Raw genomic sequence first — 19271 nt, 5'->3', positions numbered from 1 at the left:
ATTTAAGGTAGAGAAGTGTGAGGTAATAAATTTTGCTCAGAAGAGCGAGGAGAAGTGACATAAAATGAAGGGTACAATTCTAGAGGAAATGCAAGAACAGAGCACCTGGGTGTATATGTACATAAATCTCTGAAAGTGGCAGGGCAAGTTGACAAAGCAGTTAATAAATTATACTGAATCCTGAGTTTTATAAATAAGGGCTCAGGGTACAAAAGCAAGAAGTTATGAACTTTCATGAAACACTAATCCAGCCTCAATGGGAAGGATGTGAAGGTTTCAGAAAGGGTGCAGTAAAGGTTTATGAGAACGGTTCTGATGATAAGAGACTTCCAGTTATGTGGAAAGGTTGATGAAGCTGAGCCTGTTCTCCTTGGAGAAGAGAAGGTTGAGAAGAGATTTGTTAGACATGTTCAAAAATCATGAGGGGTCTGGATAGAATAAATGCGAAGGAACTGTTCCCATCAGCTGAAGTTTGAGAATTTTAAGGTGATCAACAAAAGAGCCAGAGGAAAAACTTCTTCATGCAACGAATGGTTTGGATGTGGAATGCACTGCCTGAGCATGTGGTGGAGACAGATTCAATTGCAGTTTGCAAAAGGGAACTGGGTAATTATCTGAAGAGAAAAGATTTTACAGGGCTATAGGGAAAGGTGGAGGAGTGGAACTAGCTGATGAGCTATTGCAGAGAATTGACAGAGAGACAATATGCTGAATGACCTCCTTTTGCGCTGTAATCATTCCATGATTCTGGTATAAATACATTTAAGGAACTTGATAAACACGAGGAAGAAAGAAGCTGAAGGTTACTTTGATAGTGTGAACAAGAAGGGTGGGAGGAGGCTTGTGTGGAACGTACACACCAACATAGATGAGGTGGCCAAATGACCTGTTTCTGTGCTTTAAATTCCATGTAAAGCTGCCAGCAGGGAATACAAACACTATAGTGTGTTTCACAGCCTCAGGCCATCACGGCCAAGGAATTAATGTTCAGTAGGCAAACACAGAGGGTTTTTGGGGATTTTGATCCTGCTTTACATCCCGGGAACCTTGAACCTCAAAGATCCTGAAATGCCTGTTTATGAGAAAGCTGTGTTCAGGGAGATGTAAGGTCTGTATGTTATTACAGTCAGGGAGCTGTACAGGAGGGTAACTGCTGTTGCTACTGCTGTACAGTGATCCAGAGACATTCAGCAGCAGCAGCATGATGCCCAGGACCCTGGGTCCAGCCTTCCCTCTGTCACCTCTTAACCTCCCCAGGCTCCAGATTCACTGCACACCGTAAACACTGAAGATTCCGGTCAACTTTTACCGCCCAGCCTGAACTCAAACTCCAGGAACTCGTGGCCAAACTTGCCCTTGTGCCCCATATAATAACACAGGTAGAAATCACTCGGCATGGGCCCCGCGCCAACTGCCTCTGCATCACACATCACGCAGCCCCACGTGTTGCGAGAGGATTTGCTCCTGTTCTGATTGTTGCCATCAATAAGCCAAATCTCCCTGCACAGAAACAAGTGGCTTCAATATTGGAGGCAGTGCCGATTAAAATCAACACCAATCTCACAGATTGAATATCCAGTCAGACAATTAACAGAGTGGATTCCACTGAGATCAGTGGAAAGAAAAATCAAGTGGGGCGTATAACAGATGGCCAATCAGCAAAGGAGAGTTTGCCAATCAGCGGTAAATATAAAGCCTAAAAATAGGAAGTTCTGGAGTGGCGCTCCAGTGCACTCCGGCAGAAGTACATCCCTGACTGTAATGCATTCTGTTCTGCAGATGTTAAAACATTGTGATCCCTGTGAGGAGACAAAATCCTAAAAATGTTCTTTACTCTTTTGGGATTTTCCATTGTGGGTGAGAACAGAAAATTTGGAGAGCCAGCAAAAAGTCCATTGGCTTTCAGTAGCACCAGAAAATCTTGGCCGCAGGCAGGGCCTAAAAAGTAATTTGACAAATGAGAAATAGTTTTTGGGCTATAAATTGTAAAGTAATATTAGCTGAAATGGCAATAATGATGAAGATATCAACGATGAAGATTTCAATCAATATCACCTTGGCACATCAATTGTTAACAACATTATGACACCTTATTACTCTGGGGGCTGGATTTTGCTGCCGGCGAGTTGGGGCGGGGCACACTCGCCGACAGCAAAATGACGCTGGCAGAACCCCCGACGTCATCCCGCCCTATTTAAATCTTCAGGAAGGCGGGGGCACAGCGAGATCAGCTGTGCGCCCGCCGACCTGTCAATGGCCAATTAAGGCCATTGACAGGATAATTAAAACAATTAAAGGCCCTGCCTGTCCAACCTTAAGGGCAATAGAGAAAACACGAAACCCTATCTGCCGGCGGGATAAGGTCTCATGTAGGGTTTAAAAAAGTTTATTAAAGATTCGGTAAAATTTATTAACATGTCCCATCTCGTGTGACATTGTCACATGAGGGGGACATGTTAAGGAATTTATTATTTTTCTATTTTTAAAGTTTATACAGCTGTCAGCGATCACCCTGAGGCAGCACTTAGCCTCAGGGAGGTGTGTGCTCTTTCGTGCTCATGCGTGAAAGAGCGCACTCTCGCATGTGGGGAATCCCCCCCCCCCCCCACAGCTCGCACAGGGAACGCATAGCGCTTCCCGCCGGATTTCAGGCTGGGCGGCCCTTAATTGGCCCACCCACTTAAAATGGCAGCAGGACCCACTTCTCCGGCAGGGATCAGCTCCCCACCTGCCGGAGATTGGGTCGGGCCCACCCACCCAGGCAGAAAATTCTGCCCCAGGTATTTTTTTATAATAATGAAAATAGCTAACATTTTAAATTATTCAAACTACTTCTATTCAGTAAATGGTATGGTCATCTAATGAATCATTCTAATTAACTTGTTTCTATAATAAGCATATATTACTCATATCAAAAGTAAACTTATAAAATTCCCTGAGATATAATCTTACATTGCACCCATGATTCTATTCATTCCTCACTCATTGACTACATCTGATGATAATGTCTTATTTCATTTATGTTTCATGTGAGTCTAATTCTGGGTGACTAGCTTGAGTGTGTCTAATGGGGATGACAGAGTGAAACTACTTGTGATCTGCGACTCTGCTGAAATTACACTGCCACATTTACACCACTTTGAGTGCAAATGCAGTGTCAATATCTCTGCATAACAAAGGTGTCTTGGTAGACCTCTCCCTTTATGTTTTGTCATGTTTCCCTTTAAGTTGATGATTAGTTCTGAGTTCTTCTTTGTTTATAAATACTGTTTATTGTTGTAATTCTCATAACACTGAAACACTACTGGTTAATTGGTTAGAACAATACAAAAGACATAACATGTCAGTACCATAAAAGATTAGCCATTTGAAACAAAATGAGTTTACTCTTGCTAAAAGCTACCTTTACTATCTGATTTAGCTATCCTGATTCATTTATGACAAAAGAGTCCTTTTACTCCTGTTCACAGGGAAAAAAGGGAATGAACAGGAAGAGGAACATGAACATAATGTGAAAGGAAAGGAAAAGTGTGCTAGCTCAATCCTTTGACTTTTACTCTCCAGTTTTTAGGATTACACAATGGTTCTATTTATATGGCACCATTAGGAAATGATTTATTCACAATGCTTCTGTTGTAACATTTAAAAAGAAAATCAATTGGTTGACTTCCATATTGTCAATGTAAGTACTTTTACAACTTTTGTGGGGTCTGAAAAATTGGCATTAGTGAATTGTACACTCATTATACACCTGTCCAATTTTACTTTCGAAGTCATTGAGAAGAAAAATCAGGTGATGTGGGTAACAGGTGAAGATAACTTAGTTTTCTACCACTCCCCCACACCACCACTAAAGATAAAAATTACGCCAATGTATTTCATGATTTGTATATGCTTCCAATACAATGTGAGGAAGTTTCTAGAATTAGAAATGTGAAAAATCTTCACTGGCTACATTGGATGGAAACAGGGCAGTGGTTCCTCTAACATGGTGGGGAAAACATAGACACCCTGTTCCATTCCCAATCCAAATAGCATTATCTTTGAAATGGCCTATATTTGCACAGCTGAAGTGTCCATCTGATTCAGCCAGTGTTCAACCCGGGAGCCATTTTGAGATGCAACTTATTATCCCATAACTGAAGGAAAGTCAAAAAGGTAAGTATCTAACTATTCCTGCAGGATTGAAAGGAGCAGAAATTCATTGCTGAGCTCAAGGAACATAATGTGGATCAGAACTACACTTGGTTCCTGCCTCTCAGCCAGTTCACTGGTGCCCCGTCAGTTCCTTCGATGGAGTGCTATTGGTTGACCCCAGGCTACCAATTTAGTCAAGTCTGCAAAGCTTATTCAAGGATAGAGTATGGATCTTTGCTCGCTCACTTCCCCTTGTCCTAGAAATTCTGCTGCTGAGTTAAATTGCTTTCTCCAAACATGACTTACTCCTCAGCTTGAGACCACAAAGAAAACTCCTGATCAACCCATTGTCCCATATTGCTTGACCCCGTGTTATGTGTACTCACTGCCAAATAAAGTCTGCTTTTTGTAGCAGGCGTTTGGGGCGATGAGATGGAAGTGAAATTTATATTGAAAGAAGTGTTGGCACTATAAAAGGTGTAATGCAAAAGATCCTTAAATATCTGGGGTGGAATTGTCCTAGATTTGCACAAAATCCGGCAGTGGGCAGGAGAAACGACGTTTTATCTGTTAGTTGCAATGGCAGCTTCTCGCGCTGTGTCGTCGCAATCGCGCTGAGTTAATTACGCATTCCCGGGAGACACACCATTTCGATGGTGGGTGGGCTCTCATTCACGTGCCATGCCATCACTTTGCCACTTCATCATGCCATCCGCCATTTTTAAAATACAACTGTGCTCACACCAGTGCTTACAGTCCAGGGCTGCTGCACGGAAGACATCATCCCGAAAGGCAAGAGGACTGCAGCCCCCAGGCTTAATGACACATCCCTCCTTTTGGACACAGTGGAGGTTGGCTGTGATGTCATTTACGCCCTTACTGGCCGCAGGATGGGCAGCAGCATCATCAATCCGGCTTGGGAGGTGGTGCAGCGGTGGTCAGGACCAACGCCCTACAAAAGTGGACAGTGACAAAGAGCCGAAAAAGGATGAATGATCACTTCTGTTTCACCAGGATAAGTCACATTTCTCATCACTGTCAACTCAAACTCACAAACCCATCACACATCCACAAGGACTTCACTCACTGCCAGTTCAAGGGACATTACCATTCACTCTCACACACTAGCCTCCATTGTCCTCATCCCATCTATGGGACCACTCACCACCCACACATGCCAGGCATACTTATCATCTGGCTTGGCAAGCATCCTGCTTACACTCCCTCCATCTCTATTCATTCAGGACAAGCTGGCACACAACAAGAGGGAGAGGTTGCAGGCCGATGGAAGAATGCCTGAAATCCAGGTCCTTATGGACTTTGAAAACAGAGCCATCCAGCTGGCCGGCAATGATCTAGACCATTCCTGTGTTGATGGTGAAGTCAGCGCTACTCTAGCAAGTGAGGGTCCAGCAGTGAAACATCTATCAGACAACCATGCTGTGAGTGATGTGTCCTGTTTCACAGGCCACTGCCATGCACTAATTATCACTCCTTGCTTCCGCAGGCACATCTGGGAAACTGCCAAGATAGTCCATGACCCAGGCCCTCCAATCAAGCCATGAAGAAACCTCTGAAGAGGAATCTGAAGGCACCTTCCCTGAAGACCTGTCACAGTGCTCACCCACACCCTCTATCAGTGCAGAAACACACCTTGGTAGGACCAAGTTTCAGATTAGCTTCGGGATCTCAACCTGGTGAACATATCGCACTTTCTGATCCACAGCAAGTCGGAGGACTGCTGGAGGCCAGAAAAATGCTTAGTCCGAGTCAGATGACAAGCCTCTGGACTCGGTCATGTCTCAGTTGCTGGAGCTGCAAAGGCAAGTTAAGGAACATCAGGAAGGGATGTTTGCTGCACTCCTCAAATTGCAAGTCATGATGGAGGAGTCCGTCCATCTTCAGGCTGAGGCGTTAGTGACGGCATATTAATGCAGTGAGGTCAACACTGTTAGGATGGCGGCCACCATGGAGACCTTGGTCCAGGATGCTGTGCAGGCTCAACTCCATCACTGATGCAATTGTTAGCCTCCAACAGTGTGAACGCAAGAAGGGTGCAGGGTAGTTCCATCTCACTCCAGCTTCCCCTTCTCCTCAAGGAGTCAGCTAGGGGCCCTTGGGCCACATAGGGAGGAGGATCATCAGGAGCACACCCCGGGGCCATCCACCCTGGCGACTCTGGGACTGTCTGGCCTATCTGAATCCCCTCTTCTTGTGACCTCAGCAGCTCCAGCTACACAGGTCAAGGAGGGTGCCACTGCCACACAGAAGGTCTCCGAAAGCAGGCTAGGATGCTCCAGGTCTCAGCCCTCCAGATGACGCCCACAAGGCCATCACAGACAGGGCGTAGCAGTCAGCAGGCTGCCTCTACCTCTGCTGTGGATGTCCTGGGAGCACCAAGGCATAGCAGCAGGGTTCAGAAGATTAAGAAGGGGTAGTTGTATGGCCTGGGCACAGGTTAATCACTTGTACATAGTGTTCACTATAGTAAATAAACACTCAATAATGTCTCCCTGCCCATGGCTCCTTGTTCTGATGAGTAATGTTCATGTCACTCAGAAGTGAAACCTTTCTGCACAAGATGTAGGCGAGTGTCTCAGTCCTGGGCCTCTTCCCTGTGCTATGTGCAGCCTTCAGATCAAAATGATGGACACATTACTGGTGCCTGTCCCTGGTGTCATTGCTGCCAGAATGTCATGTCACAGAGTTCCATCATTCTCTCTGTATGCTCTCAGCACCTTTGAGGTGGGGCTGGCCCCCAAATCTTCAACACCTGTGACCAGTGACGCTGTGCTCCTAAAGGTATCAGGTGCTGAAGGCAGCCAAAGGATCAGGTGCATTTAAAGTTTCATGTCTGCGTCTCTATGCTATGACCCTGATCACAGCGCACGAGGGAGCTGCCCTCGGCCAGATAGGAGTCAAACATTCTCAGAGTCTATGTGAAGATCTATGGAGTGTCCTCACTGAATGTTGTCAGGAAGGTATAATAATTTTCATAATGTTATTGGGATTTATTGTAAAGAAGAGTAATAGTGGGGCCTGTGTGTGTGTGTGTGTGTGTGTGTGTGTGGTGTGTGTGTGTGTGTGTGTGTGTGTGTGACTTAACTGAATTCAAGACAGCTGGTCTGAAGCCTTTGATGTAAGAAGAGAAGCTAGGTTTGAAATGCTTAATAGGTAAATGGGTGAAGTTTTAGAATGTGAGGTATAAAGGGAACATTTGCATTTTTGAATAAACCAGGGTAGCTTGAATTCAAAAGGAGGCGTGAAATGTTACACCTCACCAGAAGAAGTTAAGAAACAGTGTGTTTATTTTTCCCAAAGATTATTAGTAAAAATAGTACTATGATAGGTTTTATTATTAGAGAGGTAAAGTCCAAAGATGTAGTGAAACAATGGGAATTTGCATTTAAAAGGGAACATATTTATAAAGGAGAGAAAGCTGTATGTAGGGCAGGCATTTTGAGATCTAACACAATTATGAAAAGCCTCCATCATCTAAGCTTCAAGCTGCTGTCTACAAGGAACCGAAGCTGAGAAAAACTCACTTTGAATTCAACTGCTCAGGTTATCGTGTGACTTTGCCTGGGTGTTTTAAAATCTATGTGCTTTACTGATGCCTTAACAGAGGTGTAACTGGGAGTTAAGTTAACTAGGGTAGCTAGGAGCTATCATAGTGGTAATTTGTAAACCTATATATATATGCTTAAAATAATTTTTTTATTAATAAGGCTTAATTTAGTTTTGTAAGAAACCAAAAGTCCTGGTGGTCTTATTACTACTGAATTCAACAGCTGCATTTTGAAATAAATACAAATTGTAAAACAGTTGTGGCAGTTGTTTCAAGTTTCCCTCTGGGATTTGAACAGCTCAGCATTTACCATGCTCTGTGCCATAACAAAATTTGGGGTTCTATGTGGGATATATTTGAAATTCCTGGATTGGTTTGGAGTTGGTGAATCTTAATGTTACCAGTACCAGAAGCACTTTGGATTCATGAGCTGGTGTGAGTTTCTTTTTGTGAGACTGCAAAATGGCTTTGGCAGTTGCTAAGACTTGTCTGGGAATTGAAGTTATAAATTACGTTGGTTTACAAAAGGCAAATAAAGCTAAGTTAATGGAATTGGCAGATAAGTTACAATTAGGGCTACCTGCAAGGGTGAGGAAATCAGATTAAAGGTATGATTGAAGGTATAGCCCAGCATTTGAAATTGGAAGGAATACCTGAGAAACCGAGTTCTGCAAGGGGCAATTCATTGGAATAGGCTCCAATTCAGTTGCAAATGAAAAATCTTGGGCTAGAGGCAGCAGAAAAAGTATAGGAAAGAGTGAGAACATTTCAAAGGGAGTTAGAAATGGCAAGGTTAGAGAGGCAGGGAAGAGAAAGCAAGGGAGAGAGAGAATTCCAGCTTTAAATGCTGGCAGTGAAAAAGGGACACCAGAAGATGCGAAAGGACTTATTTCCAGAATAAGTGGTGAGATATTTACATTTGTACAAGCTCTTCCAAAGTTTGAGGAAAGAGATATAGAAGCATTCTTTATTTCATTTGAGAAGATAGCTAAACATATGAAATGTCCACAGGAAAACTGGACATTGTTGTTACAATCCAGGTTGGTGGGTAGAGCACATGGGGTTTATGTTTCACTGTTAGAAGAAATGTCAGTGAACTATGACGTGATAAAAAAACAAGCTATTTTGGGTGCATGTTAGTTGGTTCCTGAAGCATACAGGCAGAGCCATACAGGAATATAAGCAAACTTATATTGAGTTTGAGAGAGTAAAACAAAGTAATTTTGATCGGTAAATATGGGCATCAAAGATACAGATGATATATGCAGCTCTTGGAGAGGCAGTTCTTTTGGAAGAATTTAAAGATTCAATTCCTTCGGTAGTGAGAACTCATGTGGAGGAACAGAGGGTTCAAATGATAAGACAAGCAGCAGAGGTAACTCATAATTATGAGTTAGTTCATAGAGATTAACGTTTTATTCATAACCTTTTTAAATCAGAGAAGGATAGAAAGTGGGAAGGTGAAAGGAAGGGAAGAGAAGAGTAGGTGGAAATTCGCAGGAAGTTTTATTTTCAGAATAAAAAGGAAGGTGCTGAGGGTAGAAGTGACATTCAAAAATTGAGGTGTTTCATTGCAAAAAAGTTGGACTCACAAAGTCAGTGTGTTGGAAATTGCAGAGAAAATCTGCTGGGATTATTGGGGTGCAGAAAAGGTATGGAAGTAAAAGAATTGTGGCTTCTAAGGTTCAGGTACAAGAAAAACCAATGGTTTGTGTACAGGTAAAACAGGAAAAATCAGTGATAGGTAAAGAAGTGGGAATGTGTTCACAATTACCCAAGAGGGTTCTGAGGAATAGGTTGCAGAGATATTTAAAGATCTTGCATGTGAAGGAAAAGTTTTTCCATGTGTACAGGGTGGAGTAGATAAAGATGTTAAAATTTTAAGAGACAAAGGGGCTAGTCAATCCTTAATGTTGTGAGATAGTGATATTTGTTGTTCAGAGGGAGTATTGCAGGAGCAGGTGATAATAGCCAGGGTTCATAGAGATGCTAAACCTATTCCATTGTGGAAGGTAAATTTAAGGAGTAAGTGGAAAACAGGTGAAGTGATTGTTGACGTAGTGGAGAAATTGCCCAGGAGTTCAATATATTTTGGGTAATGACATAGCTGGGTCACAGATATAGGTGATGCCTATGGTAGTTGAGCAGCCTGTAGAAGTGTTTTTAACATAAGTTTTGCCAAGAGAGCATCCTGGATAGTTTCCAGGTTGTATGATAACAAGATCACAGGCTCATAGGTTGAAACAAGAAGCTCAAAGGCAGGGAGAAGGTGTGGAGGTCTAATTAGCTGACACTGTATTTGATAACACTGTTCAGGAGGAAAGAACAGATGACAATTCAGCTGAGGTGTTTAACTCAATGCAGTTAGTGGAGTTGCAGAAAAAGGATTTGCAAATAAAACATTTATATCAGACAGCTTACACAGAGACAGAGGCAAAGTGTATTCCAGAATGTTATTACTTTAAGGATAATGTCTTAATGTGAAAATGGAGGCCTTATCATGCTTCAGCAAATTAAAGCTGGAGGGACGTGCATCAGATTATAATACCATTTGGATATAGAAATTCTGAAAATATATATTCTGAGGATAGCTCATGAAATTATAATGTGAGGGCATTTAGGAATTAGAAAGGCACAGGCAAAAGTGCAAAAACATTTTTATTGGCCTGGATTGCATAGGGAGCTAGTCAAATTGTGTAGAACATGTCACACATGTCAGGTGATAAGGGAACTACAAACAATGATTAAGCTGGCACCTTTAATTCCAATTCCAACTTTTGAAGAACCTTTTACTAGGGTCATTATTAATTGTGTATGATCCCTCCCCAAGGCTAAAAGTAGAAACCAGTACTTATTTATAATAATGGATGTGTCTACAAGGTTTCCTAAAGCAATAACTTTGAAATATATTACAACAAAGAAAATTGTCAAAGAATTGGCTTATTTTTTTACAAGATATGGTTTATCTAAAAAAATACAGTCAGGTCAGAGTTCAAATTTCATGTCACAGCTGTTTAAGGAAGCACTGAACACTTTGGGGATAAAACAGTTTAAGTTAACAGTTTAATCATCCTGAGTCACGAGGCATTTTGGGAAGATGGCATAAAACTCTAAAAACTATGAAAAGAACATACAGTCAGGATTATCCACAGGATTGAGATAGGGGATTTCCATTCTTGCTATTTGCTATTAGGGATGTTCTTATTGCATCACCAGGATTTAGTCCTTTTGAACTAGTTTATGGTCATGAGGTAAAGGGACAACTGAAATTGATTCATGAGAAATTGGTGGGTCAAAAATCAGAAACTATTCTCCTGGATTACATATCAAACTTCAGAGAAAGATTGGGCAGAGCATGTGAGTTGGCTAGGGAACATTTACAGATATCACAGCAATTGATGAAAGTAAGGACAGTCAGGAAAGCTACAGTGTGTAGTTTTGTTGCTGGGAAGAAAGTTCTAGTTCTGTTATGACTTCTGGATGACTTATTAAAGGCAAGGTTTAATGGGCATTGCAGGATTGAAAAGAAACTGTGTGAAGTAAATTATTTAATAAATACCACAGATAGAAAAAAGTAGCAGAGGGTAAATCACGTGAATATGCTTAAGAAGCACTTTGACAGGGAAGCGGTCCAAAATGAGGTAGTAGTGGTGGTAGATGATGAAAAAGAGGTAGAAATGTAGGATTCTGAAATTGATTTTCCTCTAATCAAATTGGATAATGAGGGAGTACTGGAAATTTTAAATGTAATATTAAGTTACTTTCCAGACAAGTGTCAAAGTGATTTGGAGAAGCTATTGCAGTCACACAAAGCTATTTGTGGGAATAAGTGCTGCGGGTGGGGGGAATTTAGCTATACATGATGTGTGTGTAGAAGTTTCATCTTTGATAAAGCAACAGCCTTATTGTTAAATATGGCAACGTTATCACAAGTACTGAAATAAATTGACTTCAAGCTTCAAGATGATATAATTGAGTCTAGTTTCAATAATTGTAGTTCGCCTGTTGTGCTGTTACCAAAACCGGATGAAATACAAAGACCGTGTGTGGACTATCGAAAGGTCAATCCAGCGACAAAAATGGATTCATATCCTATATCACGGCTGGAAGATTTAATTGAGAAAGTGGGACAATTAAAATTTATCACAGAGATTGACTTGCTAAGGAGATATTGACAAGTACCATTATCAGTCTTCAGTGACGCTGGTTCTCGGTCATCTGCAGGAATGAAAAGCGGCGTCTATAGACCCTGGGTCTAGCTAGGTGCTGACCAGCCATGCCTCACTGTGGCTCTTCAGTGGTGTGTGTGAGAGACCCAGCCACCCCTTCTTCCAGGGGGTGCTGCTCCTTCCTCTGCACAGCCAGGCACCTCCATCACTCTCTTCCCCATTGTCTTATTTCTCTGTACGCCATGAGGCTAACAGCTAGTTTACCGGACTTCATGTTCCTGATGTGCTCCTCCTGCATGATGAAAGAGCTAGACCCGTGGGTTAGCATGGGTGTTCTCAGAACCTCTCTTGGTTAAGTCTGAAGGTCCTTTAATGCATCCCGGAAAATGCTGGCCACCACTTGGATGACCAGAGTTTAGTGCACTGCATGGCTGCCCGAGACCACCCACTCTGTCCCACTGCATCTGACTGATGGGCAGCAGTTTTGCAAACTGGACTGCAGGCTGTGCTCTCAGCTCAGGAATAGGCATTCTCCTAACCCCCGCTGCAAGGCTGCACTATTGGCTTGAACCATGGGAGAGACTGGTCCAAACTGACATTACAAGGGACAGTGAGCACCTTCACCAGTGACTGTTCCATGGCCAGCTTTAGCAAGGAGATGATACAACATGCCCAGATGTCTAATTGCTCTGCAATCCATAAAATGCTCATTAGTTTGCATCTGTGCTCGAGGGGTGTAAACTTCTGGAACACTTGGTGGCCCTTTCATTTCTCTGCTTGGCTTGAGTGGGCAGATAAGCTGGAAGCCCGACTCCAATCATATCAACTTGGCTGTGCTTGAACTGTCTCAGCTGCAGAGTAATGTTCACTTGATACAAGGTTTCCCTAATGCATGACTGCTTCCCTACCCCACAATCCCGCATGTGCTTGTGCACTACTTTCAACTGCAGAGCAGCTCTTGCCTACCATCACCCCACCCCCCCACACCCCACACCTTCTAAGTCACCTCAACCACAGGGCAGCCCTTGCCCCACCCCCCAAGTCACCTCAACTGCAGGGCAGCCCTTGCACCCTCCGTAAGTTGCCTCAACCTTGAAGTCCTTCAGGCAACCCTCACAAACGCTGCACAACATTACTATGCACTCACCTCTGAATTCCCCTCAAAGTGCAGCCTGCTAAATGCACGCCTTTTATATACTATTGTGAAACATGTTGGTGTGCAATCGCACAGACATGGGCGGACAATCCAACAGGGGCAGGGCTGATTCCAGCGGGCTGGCCTTATAATGATATGCAGATGTATTACAATGAGGTTCCCGCTGTCCGAGGGAAGGAAACACAGCCCACTGTCGATGGGCTGAGAGGACAATCACAAACTGGTTTCACGATGTTGTGAAACCGACTTTTGGCCTTCTCGCCATATTGTCCACTCACGCCACCGAGCATGCCCTGGGTGTGGAAAATTCCGCCCCTATTCTTCTATGTATCAGTTTTCTGTCACTTTACATGTTTATTTTAAGCTGTTTAAATTTGGGTTTCTATTTACTCAGTCCTTTAAATTCAGACTGTTTCCTTTATGCCTATTTTTTGCAATGTTTCCTATTGCAGGCATGGAAATATTATATTGGCAAGAGAATGACATCAGCTTGTTACAGATGTGTAACTGCAACAAGGGGCAAACTAAAGAAATGGACAGTTAGGAATTTTATTGTGTCACATTCATTTCCCAGGTGCAAGAAAGATGCCTAAGCATCCTATCTGGCACGCAAAGCATATGTGCTCATTACACACCGGAAGTGCGTCACCCGTAATATTGGTGAAGGCAGAAAATGCAGCACTCACGGCCCACAGCAGAAACAGGCATTCTGCACTTTACATATGTGACTGGATGGAGGTGGGAGGGCCTTACACTTGAACAAGGCCCAACTTTGCAAAATTGTGTTAGGCCGCAGTGCTCAAAAAATGTGGTCAACGCAGCCTAATCACCAGTTCTTAAAGGGGCTGCTGAAGGTTAGTATGTTAGAAAAAGACTTACCAGAAGCTGGATGTCAGGAGCTACAGAAGTGTTCCTCCCAGCTGTGTGAAGACCGTTACTGGCCTCTGTTCCAGGTTACCTCATGCCCAAATGCTTCCTGCCTTCCCTGGACCTACCCGAAGACTGTTAACAGTGATGCAGTATCCTACATTTGAAATCTTCTTCGTCAGAGAGCTGCCTGTGAATGCCTGGCAGGTGCCTGCAGCTCGTTGATGCCTTGTAAATGAGGCCTGAGGCCCAATATCTATGCCTTGGGCATCTCTGTTCCGGCATAGGGATCAATCCAGGCAGATCAGCAGGAACCAGTTTCCCAGTTTCTAGGTCACCATCTCTCAAAATAAAAATCACTCCATCTTTAATTTAATTTTGTTGCTCGGTGCCAAGGCAAACAAATAAATGAAAGGATGTACATGTGGGAAATGTTGATTGGCCACTATAGTTCACAAGTTAAAAGTTAATTTGTTTTCAAGGTGAAATCCTAAGACCTTCCGTAATTACTCAATGGATTAAAAGGTAGAATTATTACTTGATTTTCAGGCCTCACTGTAGTCTATAAAATACTAGATTCATATTAAAATGAATATTAGAATAGCTAGATTTAGTTATGCCTGACCTTTGCATCCTTCCTAATACTGAACATCATAAGGTGCAAGGGAATTATCTTTTCATCATAGAAAAAGTCATTTTTTTCAGTCATTTCAATAGTACATTATTCATCAGCGTCTGTTAAAAATGAACTTACTCACAGATTCGACACATACAATTCCTTTTCCTACATGCTTTGTTCTTCTATTGTGAGAAATCCACATTGGGTATTTAGCCAGACATCTTGTTCTTCCTATGCCCAGAAGATATACTTGAAATCCTTGTTGTTGACCTCTAAAGCATTTAAACTCTGAAGAGAATATTAAAATAATGTTGCATTTTCAGAATGTTATTCAGGAGATATCAGCCCAGGAATATCTTGGCCTCAGCTCTGCCACCATTATTTTGGCAAAGTGGGTCTCAAACACACAGGAAGTGGAGGAGATTGATGTTATGAGAACTTTCATGAGAATCTAATTTTAATATTGCTGACTGGACGAGGGAGAAATCCAACCAGCAGAAGACTCGCTACACCATTTCTTAAATTCAATCACGGGACATGTGCTTCGCTGGCTGGACCAGCATTTGTTGTCCATCCCTAGAAAGTGGTGAGCTGCCTTCTTGAACTGCTGCAGTCCATGTGGTGTAGGTACACCCACAGTGCTGTTAGGAAGGAAATTCCATGGTTTTTACCCAGCGACAGTGAAGGAACAGCAATATGTTTCCAAGTCAGGATGGTGAGTGACTTGGAGGGGAACATCCAGGTGGTGGTGGTGTTCCCATCTGTCTGCTGCTTTTGTCCTTCTAGATGGTAGTGGTCATGAATTTAGAAGGTGCTATCGAAGGAGACTTGGTGAATTCCTGCAAAGCATCTTCTAGACAGTACACACTGCTGCTACTGTGCGTCGGTGGTGGAGGGAGTGAATGTTTGTGATGTTATGCCGTTCAATCGGGCTGCTTTGTCCTGGACGGTGTCAAGCTTCTTGAGTGTTGTGGGAGCTACAGTCATCCAGGCGAGTGGGGAGTATTTCATCGCACTCCTGACTTGTGCCTTGTAGATGGTGGACAGGCTTTGGGGAGTCAGGGGATGAGTTACTCGTCGCAGGATTCCTAGCCTCTGACCTGCTCTTAGAGCCACAGTATTTATATGGCTAGCCGGTTCAGTTTCTGGTCAATGGTGGCCCCCAGGATGTTGACAGTGGAGGATTCAGCGATGGTAATGCCATTGAACATCAAGGGGCAATGGTTGGATTCTCTTTTGATGGACATGGTCATTGCCTGACACTTGTCTGGTGCGAATGTTACTTGTCACTTGTCAGCCCAAGCCTGCATATTGTCCAGGTCTTACTGCATTTGGACATGGACTGCTTCAGCATCTGAGGAGTCACGAATGTTGCTGAAAATTGGGCAATCATCAGCGAACGTCCCCACTTCTGACCTTAAGATGGAAGGAGGGTCATTGATGAAGCAGCTGAAGATGGTTGGGCTGAGGACAGTAACCTGAGGGACTCCTGCAGTGATGTCCTGGAGCTGAGATGACTGACATACAACAATCACAGTCATCTTCCTTTGTCCTAGGTATGACTCCAACCAGTGGAGAGTTTTTCCCCTGATTCCCAACGATTCCAGTTTTGCTAGGGCTCCTTGATGCCACACTCAGTCAAATGCTGCCTTGATGTCAAGGGCAGTCACTCTCACCTCACCTTGGGGTTCAGCTCTTTTGTCCATGTTTGAACCAAGGCTGTAATGAGGTCTGGAGCTGAGCGGCCCTGGCGGAACCCAATCCAGGCATGTGAGCAGGCTATTGCTAAGCAAGTGCTGCTTGATAGCACTGTTGATGACCCCTTCCATTACTTTACTGATGATCGAGGGTAGACTGATACGGCGGTAATTGGCTGCATTGGATTTGTCCTGCTTTTTGTGTACAGGGCATATCTGGGCAATTTTCCACATAGCCAGGTAGATGCCGTTGTTGTAACTGTACTGGAACAGCTTGGCTAGGGGCACGACAAGTTCTGGAGCACAAGCCTTCGGAACTATTGCCAGAATATTGTCATGGCCTGTAGCCTTTGCAATATCCAGTGCTTTCAGCCATTTCTTGATATCTCTTGGAGTGAATTCAATTGGCTGAAGACTGACATTTGTGATGCTGGGGACCTCCGCAGGAGGCCTAGATGGATCATCCACGGCACTTTTGGCTGAAGATTGTCGCAAATTTTTCAGCCTTATCTTGTGCTGTGCTCCTCCATCATTGGGATAAGGATATTTGTGGATCCTCCTCCTCCATTAAGTTGCATGATTTTCCACCATATTTCACGACTGGATGTGGCAGGACTGCAGAGCTTAGATCTGACCTGTTGGTTGTGAGATTGCTTAGTGTTATCTATCACTTGCTGCTTATGCTGTTTGGCATGTGAGTAGTCTTGTGTTATAGCTTCACCAGGTTGACACCTCATTTTTTGATATGCCTGGTGCTGATCCTGGCATGCCTTCCTGCACTCTCCATTGAAACAGGGTTGATCCCTTGGCTTGATATGCAGTGCCATGAGGTTACAGATTGTGTTCAAGTAAAATTCTGCTGCTGCTGATCACCCACAGCACCTCATGGATGCCTAGTCCTGAGTTGCCAAATCTGTTTGAAATCTATTCCATTTAGCACAGTGGTAGTGCCACACAACTTGATGGAGGGTATCCTCAATGTGAAGGCAGGACTTCGTCTCCACATCAACTGTGCAGTGGTCAGTCTTACCGATACGTCATAGACATATGCATCTGTGGCAGGAAGGTTGGTGAGAATGAGGTCAAGTATGTTTCCCCCTCTTGTTTGTTCCCTCACCTCCTGCTGCAGGCCCAGTCTAGCATCTATGCCATTTAGGACTCGGCCAGCTTTGTCAATAGTGGTGCTACCGAGCCACTCTTGGTGATGGACATTGAAGTCCCCCACCCAGAATACATTCTGTGCCCTTGCCACCTTCAGTGTTTCCTCCAAGCGATGTTCAACATGGAGGAGCATTCATTCATCAGCTGAGGGAGGGTGATACGTGGTAAGCAGCAGGAGGTTTCCTTGCTTATGTTTGACCTGATGCCATGAGACTTCATGGGGTCCAGAGTCGATGTTGAGGACTCCCAGGGCAACTCCTTCCCAACTGTATACCACTGTGCCACCAGCTCTGCTGGGTCTATCCTGCCAGTGGGATAGAACATGGATGGTGATGGTGGTGTCTGGGGCATTATTTGTAAGATATGGTTCCATGAGGATGACTATGTCAGGCTGTTGCTTGACTAGTCTGTGAGACAGCTCTCCCAATTTTGGCATTAGCGCCCAGAGGTTAGTAAGGAGGACTTTGCAGAGTCAACAGAGCTGAGATTGCCATTGTTGTTTCCGGTGCCTAGGTCGGTGCCGGGTAGTGTGTCCGGTTTCATTCCTTTTTTGTGACTTTATAGCAGTTTGATACAGTTCAGTGGCTTGCTAGGCCATTTCAGAGGGCATTTAAGAGTCAACCACATTGATGTGGGTCTGAAGTCACATGTAGGCTAGACCAGGTAAGGACGACAGATTTCCTTCCCTAAAGGACTTTAGTGAATCACATGGGTTTTTACAACAATCAATAATGGTTTCACGATCATCTTAGTCTTTTATAGAGTCGTAGAGTTATACAGCACAGAAACAGGTCCTTCAGCCTATCATGTCCATACTAGCCATCAAGCAGCTATCTATTCTAATCCCCGTTTCCAGCACTTGGCCCATAACTCTGTATGCTATGGCATTTCAAGTGCTCATCTAAATACTACTTAAATGTTGTGAGGGTTCCTACCTCTGTCACCCCCTCAGGCAGTATGTTCCAGATTCCAACCACCCTCTGGGTGAAAATTTTTTTCCTCAAATCCCTTCTAAACCTCCTGCCCCTTCTCTTAAATATATGCGCCCAGGTTATTGACCCCTCCGCTAAGGGGAAAAGTTTCTTCCTATCTACACTATCTATGTCCCTCATAATTTTTATACCTCTACCAGTCCCCCACTCGGCCTTCTCTGCTCTAAGGAAAACAACCCTAGCCTATCCAGTCTCTCTTCATAGCTGAAACGCTCCAGGCCAGGCAACATTCTAGTGAATCTCCTTTGCACCCTCTCCCATGCAATCACAGCCTGCCTATAATGTGGAGACCAGAACTGCACACAGTACTTCAGCAATAGCCCAACTAGCATTTTATACAGCTGCAACGTAACCTCCCTGCTCTTGTATTCTATGCCTCGGTTAATGAAGGCAAGTATCCCATATGCCTTCTTAACCACCTTATCTACTTAACTATCTGCTGTTACCTTCAGTGATCTATGGACATGTAAAACAAGGTGCCTCCAGCCTCTGTACTTCCTAGGGTTCTACCATTTATTGTGTATCCCTTGCCATGTTAGTCTTCCAAAAATGCATCACCTCACACTTCTTGGGATTAAATTCTATTTGCCACTTCTCTGGCCAGTTTACCAACCCATCTATATCATCCTGTAATCTAAGGTTTTCCTCCTCACTATTTACAACATCACCAATTTTCAAGTCATCTGCAAACTTACTGATCATTACTCCTAAGTTCATGTCTAAATCATTAATGTACACAGCAGACAGCAAGGGTCCCAGCACTGATCCCTGCGGTGCACCACTTGTCACAGGCTTTCAAACGCAAAAACAACCTTCAACCATCATACTCTGCCTCCTGCCACTAAGCCAATTTTGGATCCAATTTGCCAAGTTGCCTGGATCCCATGGGCTCTTACTTCTTGACC

Source organism: Carcharodon carcharias, chromosome 12 (genome assembly GCF_017639515.1).
Source record: "Carcharodon carcharias isolate sCarCar2 chromosome 12, sCarCar2.pri, whole genome shotgun sequence".
NCBI classification, from domain to species: Eukaryota; Metazoa; Chordata; class Chondrichthyes; order Lamniformes; family Lamnidae; genus Carcharodon; species Carcharodon carcharias.
Note: the sequence above shows the minus strand (reverse complement) of the source record.